Below are 12,102 nucleotides of genomic sequence, written 5' to 3' on the forward strand. Positions count from 1 at the left end.
TTAATTAGGTTAATTTGCCAATAATATTCTATCAAGAGGCACTTTACTACTTCACTGTTCCCATCATTGCGGATAGGACAGATGGTTACGGATATTTTTTGGAGGCAAACTTCCCTAATAAGGACCAATAATGGCGACACATTTGTCTGTTTAGGTTTTTTTTGTTAATTGCTTTCGAGTGCCATCTCTCCATTACCCGTGTGGGGAATTCTCCTACAAGCAGGGACGATACCGATCTTTCAGATCTCGATCTCTGATTCAAGCCGGCCAAGGACCTGACATGCAGTGACATGTTTCTGCTAATATATCTTACAAATGGCCCGGTCACAGCCGACAGTGGAGGTCATTCAAGCAATTCTCCCAGTGAAGCCAGTGGATGGAGCCTGGTGTGTCGTGATCTGCTTCCCTTTGAGAACCTTTTTTGGGGGGACATCCTATTTAGAAAATGGTTCTCTTGTCTTTGTGGGGTTTTTCTCCTACTTTTCTGTTGCACATGTGTCTTGTTTACCCCTTTTTAAGTGCTGTTCACCATGTACTAGTGTTCTGTTCTTCCTCGTGTTTGCCTCTTCGGACTGCTTGTACCTTTTGTTTTGACTTTTGGACCATTACTTTGGATTCCTTCATATTTGCATTTTGATTTGCAATTTGATGGTTGCTTCTTGGATTCCTTCATAGTCTTGACCGCTGCCTGATCCCTGGAAGCCTTGTTTCTATTATTATTCATCCACAGAACTGAATTGATGATTTCTGCCTCAAGATCTGTTTATCATATTGTATGTATGTATCCTAGTCTCATTGGCATGCTACCAGCTAACATGGAATGTACTAGTTTGAGTCAGAATCATAGGCTTTGACTGATATCACTGCTTTGTTTTACTTAACTGCATTGTGGGAGTGTTGGAAGAAAGTAGTGAACATGATGTGGGCATACAGTTGTTTGGTAAGCCATTTTGGAAGTTTTGAGAACACTTCGGTAGCAATAATTGCCGAAATCTGTCTCTGTCAAACCAAAGTTCAACCGATAGACTTCAAACTTGGCAGGTGTTTTGCTGACGACCCTAAAAGTAAATTGTCAGCTGAAGTTTTTGTTTGGATGAGGGGATGTCAAGAAAAACCAGAAGACAGATTCTTTGCATCTTTTTCACGATGAAAAGAGGGAACCAGAGGGGTGGAACTCTGGAACTCTGCAGCAGTTCAGAGAAACATTTAATTTCAGACCTTTTCAGGAGGTGAAGCACAACCGGAGAGAGAACGACAAAAGACCGCAGACAGTGACAACAATACCACATAGAGATTTTATCAGTGAATGGCTCAGAATGGGCTGAGCAGCTGGAGGACTGTGAGGTAGCATACAAGGCTCTACCTGCCTAGGTCAATTGTTACTAAAGTCTATCTGATTTTTTTTTTACCCCTAAAGCACAAGTACCTCAGATTTATTTAGTTTTTTACACTAAACGGATTACCTTGTGGTTCCCCCTAAGAAAGGAGACAGTAAATTAATATCTTGTATATACAATTTGCAATGTCGTCAAAACTTTTTGCTTCATGCGCTCATGTAATTTTTTTTACTGCCTATTAAATCTAAAAAGTATCATGAATACCAAGTAGAATATATTTTCCCTGGGATTTATTAAATTGTGTTACCTGTTCATTTTCACAACAGCTGGAGGGTTTCGCCGTATTACATTTCAACAGCATCTTTGTTATGTAAAATGAGTATCTATCTTTGCAGCTTTTTGGCACAAGTCCAACACTTTCTTTATGTCTAAATGCCAGCAGGTATAAGGACTTTTTATAATCATCAAAACCCAGAATAAAAGTGAGTTCATTCCTACAGCATGCACATCAACTCCACGTCTTATCTTCAAATTAACCCTGTTTTCTTGTCTTTATTCTGTCAGTGTAATTAAGAAAGCTTAGTCGAGGTTCACATTGCAGTGTGTGACTTGGACTTTCTATAATTAGACTCCTGGAAGGAGCTTTATCTAAGACGGTGAACTTTACAAATGATACCTCCCTTTCCAGTGGAAAAGCAAGGCATATGGTTTGCAGACAGTTCTCCTTCCAGCAGCTTCGGAGTTCTTGCCGCAGTGTTTTACGTCTCCTGGTGGCGATGATAGTGAAGATGTCGATGAGGGAGAAAGTCCCTGCAGTTTCCTTGCCCTAGATTTCATCAAATCTTCATTCTAGTCTAGCAGGAGTTTTTCTTTTTACAGAATGTGTGTCTTGACACTCTTAGCAAGCAATTTTAGGTTTTAGAGAAGCGCTCCATCAAACCCATAGAGAAAAGCCCTTAAAGGCACGCCCAACTTTTTAAAGAAAATCAACCTTATTTACCAGACAGATTGCATTTTATCTTTTTCTTGCCCATCCCAATCACTGCAGTCCACTTTGCCTGCTGTATGGCGCCTCCTTGCCATCACTCACCCGAACTCCTTATCTGTTTTCTTCCCCCCGAAAGCAAAATTGAAACAAGCATGGATTAACTCAATGTCATGGCAGCTTTGTCCCTGGGATAATGGGAGACAATGAGCTCAGCAGTGACGGCAGTAAATGATGCCAATTTTCTCACAGAAAGTGATAGGACCAGAGAGGCAGGAAAGAGTTGAGGGGAGGTGGCTTAAGACTCCAACCTAATCCAACTTTGTAAATCAGAACGCTCTAGGTTTTTGCTGAGTGCATCATCCAATCATTGTGGTGCAAGCAGCACGAATGCTGACAGAAGACATGTGACAGGTTGGTTTTAAGAAGATTAGGTGACGAATGTCAAGTTTCTGAGAGGAGAGAATTTTACATGTTTTTCTCTTATTGCGAAGAATGAAGCCATAATTCATCCTTGGTTAACCTGTGAACACTTGAGCATTCGGTGTATATACAACATTTATGTGACTGGAGGGTTACCTGGAGTATGAACACTGATCTGTTTTAGGGGGAGTGATGTTTGTTTTTCCCTGCTAAATGTCAACGCTTCTACCTGAGAGAGCTTATTTGTGCTGGTTTTAGTTTGACTCGACTTCACGGAAACAAGGGCAACAGCACGCACCCTCATAAACAACCATACAGAGGCTGCATGTTCAAACTTAGCAACTTTTGGAAAGTTTTTTTCTCTGGGTAATTTATATATTCTTATTTATGTATTTATATAATGTAAGGTTGCTGTCTATTGCCAAGACCATTTATCATGTTTTGCATAAAAGCTAATGCTACTCGTAGATACTCACATTCTGTATGTGAAATATTTAACAACAGGATTTTGGGACTGGTAGCCCTCCGGTGTGTTTCTAGTTTGACCAATCACGTTTGAACAGCCTTTGGTTGCCCGCAGGTAAAAAGTCTGAGAGCAAACACTGACTGTAATCCATCAGCTACTGGCATTTTAATTTCTCTTCATTCATATGCAAATAGCTATTAAATGAGTTTAGCCAAAATGTCTTCTGGACCTAAAATGCTAACAGTGTTTTGTGTGGAGAAACATGCAAATTGTGTGATAAAAGAACTATGTGGACTGTAAACCGTGTACAGCAAACCGAAGACAGAATCTTGGCCTAGATACCCACTGTCTACACCAGAAGCCCCAAAATATTGACTGTTGCCCGTAGAGGCTAATTCATAGTCGGACAATAGCCGATGGCCTCAGAGATTGGGTTGTCTACGAAATGGGATCCATCTGGGCTCGAGAGAAAACGAAGCGAGCCTGACACAAACCTGACCTGGGTTTTTCTCTTTCCAAACCTGAGCCCGATATTTCCTCGATTACACTCATGTACAGTTTAAAAGAAATAAATGGCCCAGCCAACATGACCAAACCTGAATAACATTTCAAAAGGTTTGTCCGATATATCTGACAAACACATTGAGCAGTGTATCCACACTCTAGAGCGCATTGCTGTGGTAACTGGTTTCATAAACGTCCATGCGGAGAAGCAGTAGGTTGTTTAGTAATCAGATATCTCTCACCCCTGACATCATGTTTTGGAACGATGCTTTTATTTTGTATTTTCTTAGATGCAACACAATCCTTCTATATTCTTTTTGGAGCATCAATATTGAAGTCAGTGCAGTCAGAGGTAGACTTTGTAGTGTGTGTGTGTGTGTGTGTGTGTCAAAGTGACAATGTGTCTGTATTATACAAAGTCAAAAGTTTAACTGTTAAATCAGTTATTTAGTCCTCTAGAGGCTAAGTTGTGTCAGTTTTTGCCTGACTTTGGATCTTTTTTTTTTTTTGGGAAACTGGAGCTTTATCACTAAATGCATCAGCTAATTCCCTGGGACATTCCTCGTGTCCCAGCTTTACTCTCCCTTTCTGAAGTGCATGGTCTATATATACGCTTAAATAGCCAGTTAGAAACCTGGTTACCTCTATATAGTTCATGGCCATGATACAGCTGCTTCTCCTCCTGATGTACTGAAATTAGGTTCAACACAGATTGTACGTTTACAAAATCCGATTACTGCAGAAGCCTGACGAACCAGGGTAATTAAACCTGCAGTAACCGATGTCGTTTACTGAAGGGTGTAGTTTGTGCTGCTGTGGAACTACAATGCACCACACAGAGGTCTTTGTGATATTTATCCTACCCATGTCAATGAATGAGGTGGAGAAATAATAAACACCAGTTGGAAGCGACTATTCTCAGTGTCACATTGTCACAAAAGGTTCATCATGGGCACTTAAATTGCATTTAAACCGAAGGGGGAACATTTGTTATGAACGCATATGCTACATTCGATGTTGTGAGCTTCAAACGAGCATGCAGATGGATGGATATCACTGTGAATATCCTTCTCAGTTCGTGCTTTGGTACTTACAGTTATCAGTCGTCTGGTCAGGTCAGGTATCCGAACACATAATGCCTCGTGGCAAGAAGGACGCGTCTGATTGGTACAACAGCTCCCCTCGCTAGTTTGTCACATTTGTCTCTGTTGGGTTTATCAGGTCACCTGAAGGAGAGAGAGAGAGAGAGGCAGAGCAGGACCAGTTAGTGAAAAGTAGAAATGGCTGACCTGAACGCTGCAGAGTTCTGAACAAAACATCAGTGGAAATTGGTGTTTTGGAACATGACGCACTCTGAATGTTTTCTGCTAAATAAACTGCAGGTCTTCTGAAATTCCAAGGTAATACAGGCAGAAAGATGTGACCTTTAAAATGGGAGGGAAATAACAGCCTGCCCTTTTTGACTTTGGCCTGTCATGAGCTGTATCTCGTACCGCAAGCGCACGGTCGGCCATGACCGAAGCGGAATTAAAATGTCGAGCATTCAAACTCCACTTGAGTGCAGGAGGGAACAGAGACATTGTCTTGGCTTTCTGTTTGGTAATTGCATCCCTCTGATTTTCAGTGTGTAGAATTAAAGTATGGGTAAGTCTGCTTGCAGGGAACGGTGGAATTGAGGACATCAGGGTGTGGCATCAACGGATTCAAACCCACACTGTGAAAAGTTGGTGTCTGACAATAACAACATTTATACATCTCGTTAAAATTCTGCAACCATGTCAGAGCACATGTCCTCCCAGAACCCACTGCTGCTTCTCATCCTAATGGGGGGAAATAAAAGCGCACACACACTGCAGGGAGGGAGAAAGGTGGACACAACAAGGTTTTTATGTTTATTTTAAGAAGAGAATAGTGTGTTCTTTCTCCAGACCGCGCCGGCCAAAGTTAATAAACAGACGCAATTTTGAAGTCTCGATGTAATTTGTGCTCTCTTTACAGGACAATATATCTCTCGTCTTGAGGTTCGCATCTGCCAGACGTCCGTCTTTGCCAGATCAGGTAGAACAGTAAATTACACAAACTCCCGCCGGTTGAGAGGAAGCCGGAGTTTTAATGGCAATGGACAAAAGATAGCACATTAAATAGCGTCAGTGTGATAGTGGATAATAAGCACTGTGGCACAGTGGTGTAGCATGATAGAAAAGCAGAGAGATCAGTCCCTGGAAATGACCATGATTTGCACTTTGTCTATTTAAAAACTTGCCTGTGCCTCTAGAGACCTGCAGCTTATTTAAGTCTAAGTCTGTTCAGCCACGTTATGAACTCGAATTGCAGCCCTTTGGTTGTGCGCCTTCACCAACAGCGCAGTTTAGTTCTGCTTTTCCCAGACTAATGAGATCAGCATGACCTTTGACCACCGTAATCGTTATTTCATGAGTAAGTGAACATCGGTGGCAAATTTTAAAGGATCCTCTGAGTTTTTACAATGTCTCGTTCACAAGGGAAATGGTTTTGTGAGGCCACAGCGACCTTAACCTTTTGACTTAAAAATTCTCCAGGTTATCTGTAAGTGTATAGGTGAATGTTTTAAAAATGTTTGAGTTAATAAACTTATTGCTTATTTGCTAAAGTTAAACCCTTTACAGTACACACTGTCCCTGGTGCATTCATTAGAAATGGGGTTTATAAATTAGAATTTGATGAATGGGTTGAAAGAAACGTTGTTTCATGCTGTGTGATTTCTGCCTCTGTCACAGCTGAAAAGCTGCAGAATATCCTCCCGAAATCCCATTGACAAGCTCCCTCTGCAATGTGGGGTGTTACTAAGCCACAGAGATTTCCTGACTTTGTTGGTTGTAGCGGGTTGGCTGTTGCCAAGTACACCTCTGCTTTGATTCTGACAGCATAATATGCTTAATCAGATGCCAGAGCCTGCGAGCTGTGTTCTCCATCCCTCCCCATTCCCACCCACAGCAGCCCGGGTGCCCACACTGCCTCGTGGTGGGCTTAACACTGTTCGAGTGCAAACAGGCACGGAGCTGTAAAAGTTAAACCAGAATTCAGACAGCTACAATTTCACGCCGTATATTAAGACACTGCTGTTGGCATACATGTGGCGTAGGTCATCAGCAGCTGTCAGTCTAGATTATGGTTGATGAAACGCATTGAAACATGGTACAGTGGAAAAAGGTTTTTCTAAGTATGTGTGGACACAATGTTCGGCGTGAATTTTTTAGTTAAAGGAATTTTTAATGCAGATTCACGACATGACATTACTCATGGGGGTGTAAGGCCTCGAAAGTGATGAATATGTAAATCTAGGAATGTCCACCATGAGGTTATAGGGCACAAACTCATACCGTAGCCTATATGTCTTTTTACATTATGCACCCAAAATACTACTATACTGTGGAGATCCATTCTTAAATATTCAAAGAAAAAGTAATATGATAAGCACATGAAAGAGGAAACCATGATGTTTGGAATCATTTTGATTGAACTGCTTATCCACTTTAATTTCATACGACTGCCACAGTTAACTGCTGTTACTAGAGCAACAGTGACACCAAAGTAATTTGGAGTCAAAATATGAACAGTAGCTTCTGCTGTAAATAAAAGGATAGAGACAGAGACGTATCCATTGCAAAGTTGCAGGAACTGAGGCTGTGTGGCAGAGAATATAATAAAACAAATATTCCCATGTTTACGACTTGCAGGTGTTTTTGAAAATTCATAAATCTCCAGGATGGCAGCTGTCAGTCTCCTTGTGCGACTGCTTTTCACTTGTTACTGATTCAAGCTGTCTAAGTCAACACCATCAAAAACCAAACTATTTGTCAATGAACTTCATGTGACCTAAAAGGCTAAAAAAAACTCCAGTGGCTACTAAACCAGAGTGTGACGGTCGTATTACTACAGATTTGTGTGTGTGTGTGTGTGTGTGTGTGTGTGTGTGTGTGTGTGTGTGTGTGTGTGTGTGTGTGTGTGTGTGTGTGTGTGTGTGTGTGTGTGTGTGTGTGTGTGTGTGTGTGTGTGTGTGTGAACATTGTTGTTGCTAAAAGCACAAACCGTATTGAACTTCCAAACCTTAAAATGGATTTATCTATCATGTGCATACTTTTCAGTGCCAAGTTAGATATACTGGATATACCAAGTTGTGGATGGTTCTTCCCACTTGTCTGCTTGCAGTTTCATTTAAAATGATACGTGAATGCAGCATAAATAAAAAAAAGAGAGGTTTCGTTACTATGTCTGTATTAGAGTGGAGGTACCCGATCTGAGTCCATTGGGATATGTCTGATCGGGTCTGGACGAAAGACACTTACATTTCAGAGCGACCGTTCTTCCCAAAAAGAGGCCTGAAGCATGTGATTGGCTGAAAGGTGACTGAGTGGCGAGCACCTCAGTATCATGAGAAAATTGTTAAATGAGACCTTATCAAATTCAAAGCTGAATGAAGATGTCATTGTGGCATTATCAAATAGTTTGACCAATTGTGTGCTCGATTATATACAAAATGTATTACCTCCACCAAGGAGGTAATGTTTTCATCCCTGTCTGTTTGTTGTCAGCAGGATTACACAAAAACGGCTGAGTAGATTTCTACAAAACTTGGTGAAAGGATGGGACATTAGCTAATAAAGAATCCATTTAATTTTGGCTCTGGACAAAGCAGAAGATCCATGTAATTTGTTTTGTTAACAATGAGATTTCCTAGTGAATAATGGACAGCTCTTAAGGGGAAAATAATCATTCTTCCCCAGTGGATGTTTTAAGTTCATGATTTGCATTGTATGTAGTGTATGTATTGAGGTATGCGCTCCAGTTCCATATTAAACACATTGGGGTTCTATGTAATGGCAGTGGTTGTGAGCTATCTTGATGTAAAACAAGCAATGTACGGTCTCATAAACGTCAGATAACTTAAATAAGAAGTGATTTCCTGAGTGCCTCTAGGCAAATTAAGCTGGGCAGTCGCTTTATTTGCAAGAAGTTGCACCAAGGCAATCAATCAAGAGCGCGTCCTGTCATTTTTGTACTCTTTTAAGGGATCAATCAAGTTGGATGGAGGACGCCAATAAATCGTTTAAGCTGTGTGTCCAGTGTTAGTGATGAGCTCCATCTCAGAGCCAGTATCCCTTCAGGCATTTGTGTTAAGGATTCACTCACAACAGTATGTGAACATCATGAGTTGCAGAATGAAACTGCTTCTAAGCCATTCAAATGCAAACTGTGAACCAGACACAGATGTGTACGGAAACAAAACGTCAGCATAATACAGCATATCAATTAGGCTTCCATATGAGAAACAAATATCCCCTCATAGTAAACACAAACAAACACACACTGTTGCTTCTCATGGTCAGTTTTAGTTGGTCTGAGCCACAGAAAACACATCTGATCCAAATCCAAAGCCTCAACTGGACTTCCCCCAAGGAGACAGCAAGGAGTCGGCTGTTCCCCTGGAGTTAGATTGTTTTTACTTTCCATGCATAGAAGTTATCGGGTGCATTTAAAAGAAGCAGGCCACGTAAATTGATGTGCACGTGTTGGCCACTTATTCATGCACAGACACATAAAGGCTCTATAAAACAGCAGGCCATGAAATGTATTTATTGCAACTGGATGTACAGTGCGGCTGTGTCCATAAAATCTGCTGAAGGCTCAAGCACCAATTTATCATTCTATCAATATTCAGTTGGTCACAGCCAAGACGATTAAGTCCAACAGGGACCAATCAAACATGGCTAATTACAAGAATGTTTGTGTGGATGGTGTTTACATTGCTGGGTATTTTGATCTGCTAGAGAAAAGAGCCGACTGTAAACGCTCTCCAAACAACAACACAGCGACATTTGCCTTCAAATATTTCCACTGTACGTAATGTAAAATCTGTCTTCTTTTTTTCTTTTTTTTTGCTTCACAATTTGGTTTCCCAGCGACTACATATGTATTATTAAATGTACTCTAAAAGAGTCTACAGCCATTCTAGCAGCTCTGTGGGCCTGCACTTAATGCTGCATTCACACAATGTCATCAGAATGGGAACAAGAAAAACACCACTCGGCTCCTCTAGCTTGTGAGTGTTCATGCATTATTTCGAGGTGGTTGGTCCTCGTGCGAACTTTGTTGCCACATAAGATCAATGGTCTCAATTTGTTCAATTTCTTGGGTTATTCATGAGGTGCAGTTTGTTGCAGAGTGAAACCTGGTGCCATTTGAGCAAATAGTTCCTACATGATAAGATTCATTGATTATATAGATTTCATTTTTTTTTTGCCAGTGGCAGTACATTTGCAGCCATTCTGCTATCGGTGAGGCCTCAGCAACAGTGATGCTTTAAGCTAAATGTAAGCATGCTTATATGCTCACAATGACAGTACATGCTATTGTTAATTAGATATAATTGCATGTTCACAATCTTATTACAATGTGTCAACCTGCTAATATTTGCTAATTAGCAAACCACTCATGTGGCTAGAACATGCAGCAGAGGCCAAGGTATGCCGACTTTTACTCCCTAATGTGGGCCAACCTCCACAAACAATATTGGATCCTATACTTCCCATAATGCATTTCAGTTATGTATTTTATTTGACTCTCCTTGTCTGGCCAACACCCATGAAACGCAGACTTCCTGTTTAAAGTCTGCCAACAAGCCACAAATCGGGTGATGAAACTTGATTTCCCCAGCCTTGACAAAGCTCGTCCAGAGGCAGTGGACATGAGACGGCTGCTTTCCCACACTTAAGTCGTACTAACTAAGAGTACTGAATTGACACTACTACACTACACCACACTTCCGCAGGGAGGAAAATCCACAGGTTCCCATTCACTTTGTCCCGTCTTTCCCAAAGTCTCCACACAGCCTCCATACATACTCTTTCCCTCCTTTACCATTACCTGTCCCTCCAAATAACATCAAATCCTCCTCTGCCTATAGACCTGACATAATAAAAAATGACACGTTGCTCAGTAGTATGCCATGGCATTGTCTATCTGGAGGGATTTGCACATGACACCTAAGCTGCAAATGAGGCATCTCAAAGACTAGCGGTCTAGAAAGAATGCTAAGCACGTCGCTCTGCCCTGCTGTTGGCAGTGTTTTGATCCAAGCGCTGGACGGGAGGACCGGTGGTCCCTTTGAATGCAAATGAACGATGTCTTCAGAAAGGCAACACTCCTTAGAGTCACCTTAAACTACTGAGCCTGATGTTAAAGACAACATCAAAGTGCTGGCACAATAGAAAGGCGCTCTCATAGCTCAGCACGTCACCGCGAGCGACGCGTCACATTTAAAACCAAAGCTCAGTTGGCTTGAGACGGACATCTGGCTCAGCCCAGTGGTGCAAACATGAGACGTGCAGCTGGATGAGAATTGAACAGTGAGTTTGCAATAAAGGAAGCAAACTTCAGGAAAGTTTCAAAGATTCTCGGACACAAAGCAGTTTCCTTTTCTTCCGCTCTCGACTTTAATCTTACCTTGTGTGCTGGTGTGAAGAATGTAACACACAGTCTCACCCGCTGCTATTTTCCTAGTGCAAATGGTCCAGTGCCAATACATTTTAATGATTCACACCAGTTCTCTCACTGCCTCCAGAGGCATTCTTTCAGAGTTACATTGCTATATGCATAATCTGTGCTCTAACGACAGATGACAGCTTGGCACGCTATTAAACGTGCTGCTGTGGCTTCTCGATCCGCCTATGCATTGAACCTACAGTGTTTTCTACAACACCGTAGGCCCCCGCGCAGGGGAGATGGACCTGACCAGTTGTTGCCTCTATCTTTAGCTCCGCATCGTGGCTGACACGTCGTGCGGTTTGCTTGAGCGGGCCTATGCTACATAATTCATCTGCGTTTGAGCAAAATCTGTTTGAAAAGAATTAATGTTACCTCGGCTCAAGGCACCAGCCATTTAATCATTATCACGGTGCAGCTAGTCTCACTGCTCTTACTCCCTTGAGAATACAGAGTGGGGGGGTGGGATGGAGGGGTGTGCAGTACAACAGCTGGAGTGGGGTGCTCGGACGCAGAGCAGTCACGGATGTGGTATTTGAAAGCATGTATTTTAGAATTGGATTTAGCAGCTTTAATAGGTGATGAATGTATGTGAATTTGAAAATGCTACGCTCTGCGGAGATGAACACACGTGTGGATTACTCTTCTGTGTACATTAAAGTGCACAACGTATGCATATATATTGGATTAAAGTTAAGTTCACATCCTTCATTTCAACATTTGAGTGAAAACTACACAACAAAATGGTGCGAAATACAGAACTGCAGTTTGTTTACTGCCCTTTGCCACAGAGAAACAGCCTGGAAGACAGCTAATGCCACATTCACATCACATCCTTCATAATTACGAGCAGCGGGGTGGAAAAA

The 12,102-nt window shown here is 41.7% G+C and overlaps 1 protein-coding gene across 1 annotated transcript in view; it reads right to left on the reverse strand.

The window, feature by feature from the left end:
• LOC117756351 (leucine-rich repeat and fibronectin type-III domain-containing protein 2) overlaps positions 1 to 12,102 on the reverse strand; it is a 142,597-nt gene that overhangs the window by 63,015 nt on the left and 67,480 nt on the right. Inside the window, exon 3 of the mRNA XM_034576795.1 lies at positions 4,810 to 4,941. The gene's annotated coding sequence lies outside the window, so the exon portion shown is untranslated. The remainder of the gene's footprint in view (positions 1 to 4,809; positions 4,942 to 12,102) is intronic.

This window comes from Hippoglossus hippoglossus, chromosome 22, assembly GCF_009819705.1.
Source record: "Hippoglossus hippoglossus isolate fHipHip1 chromosome 22, fHipHip1.pri, whole genome shotgun sequence".
NCBI classification, from domain to species: Eukaryota; Metazoa; Chordata; class Actinopteri; order Pleuronectiformes; family Pleuronectidae; genus Hippoglossus; species Hippoglossus hippoglossus.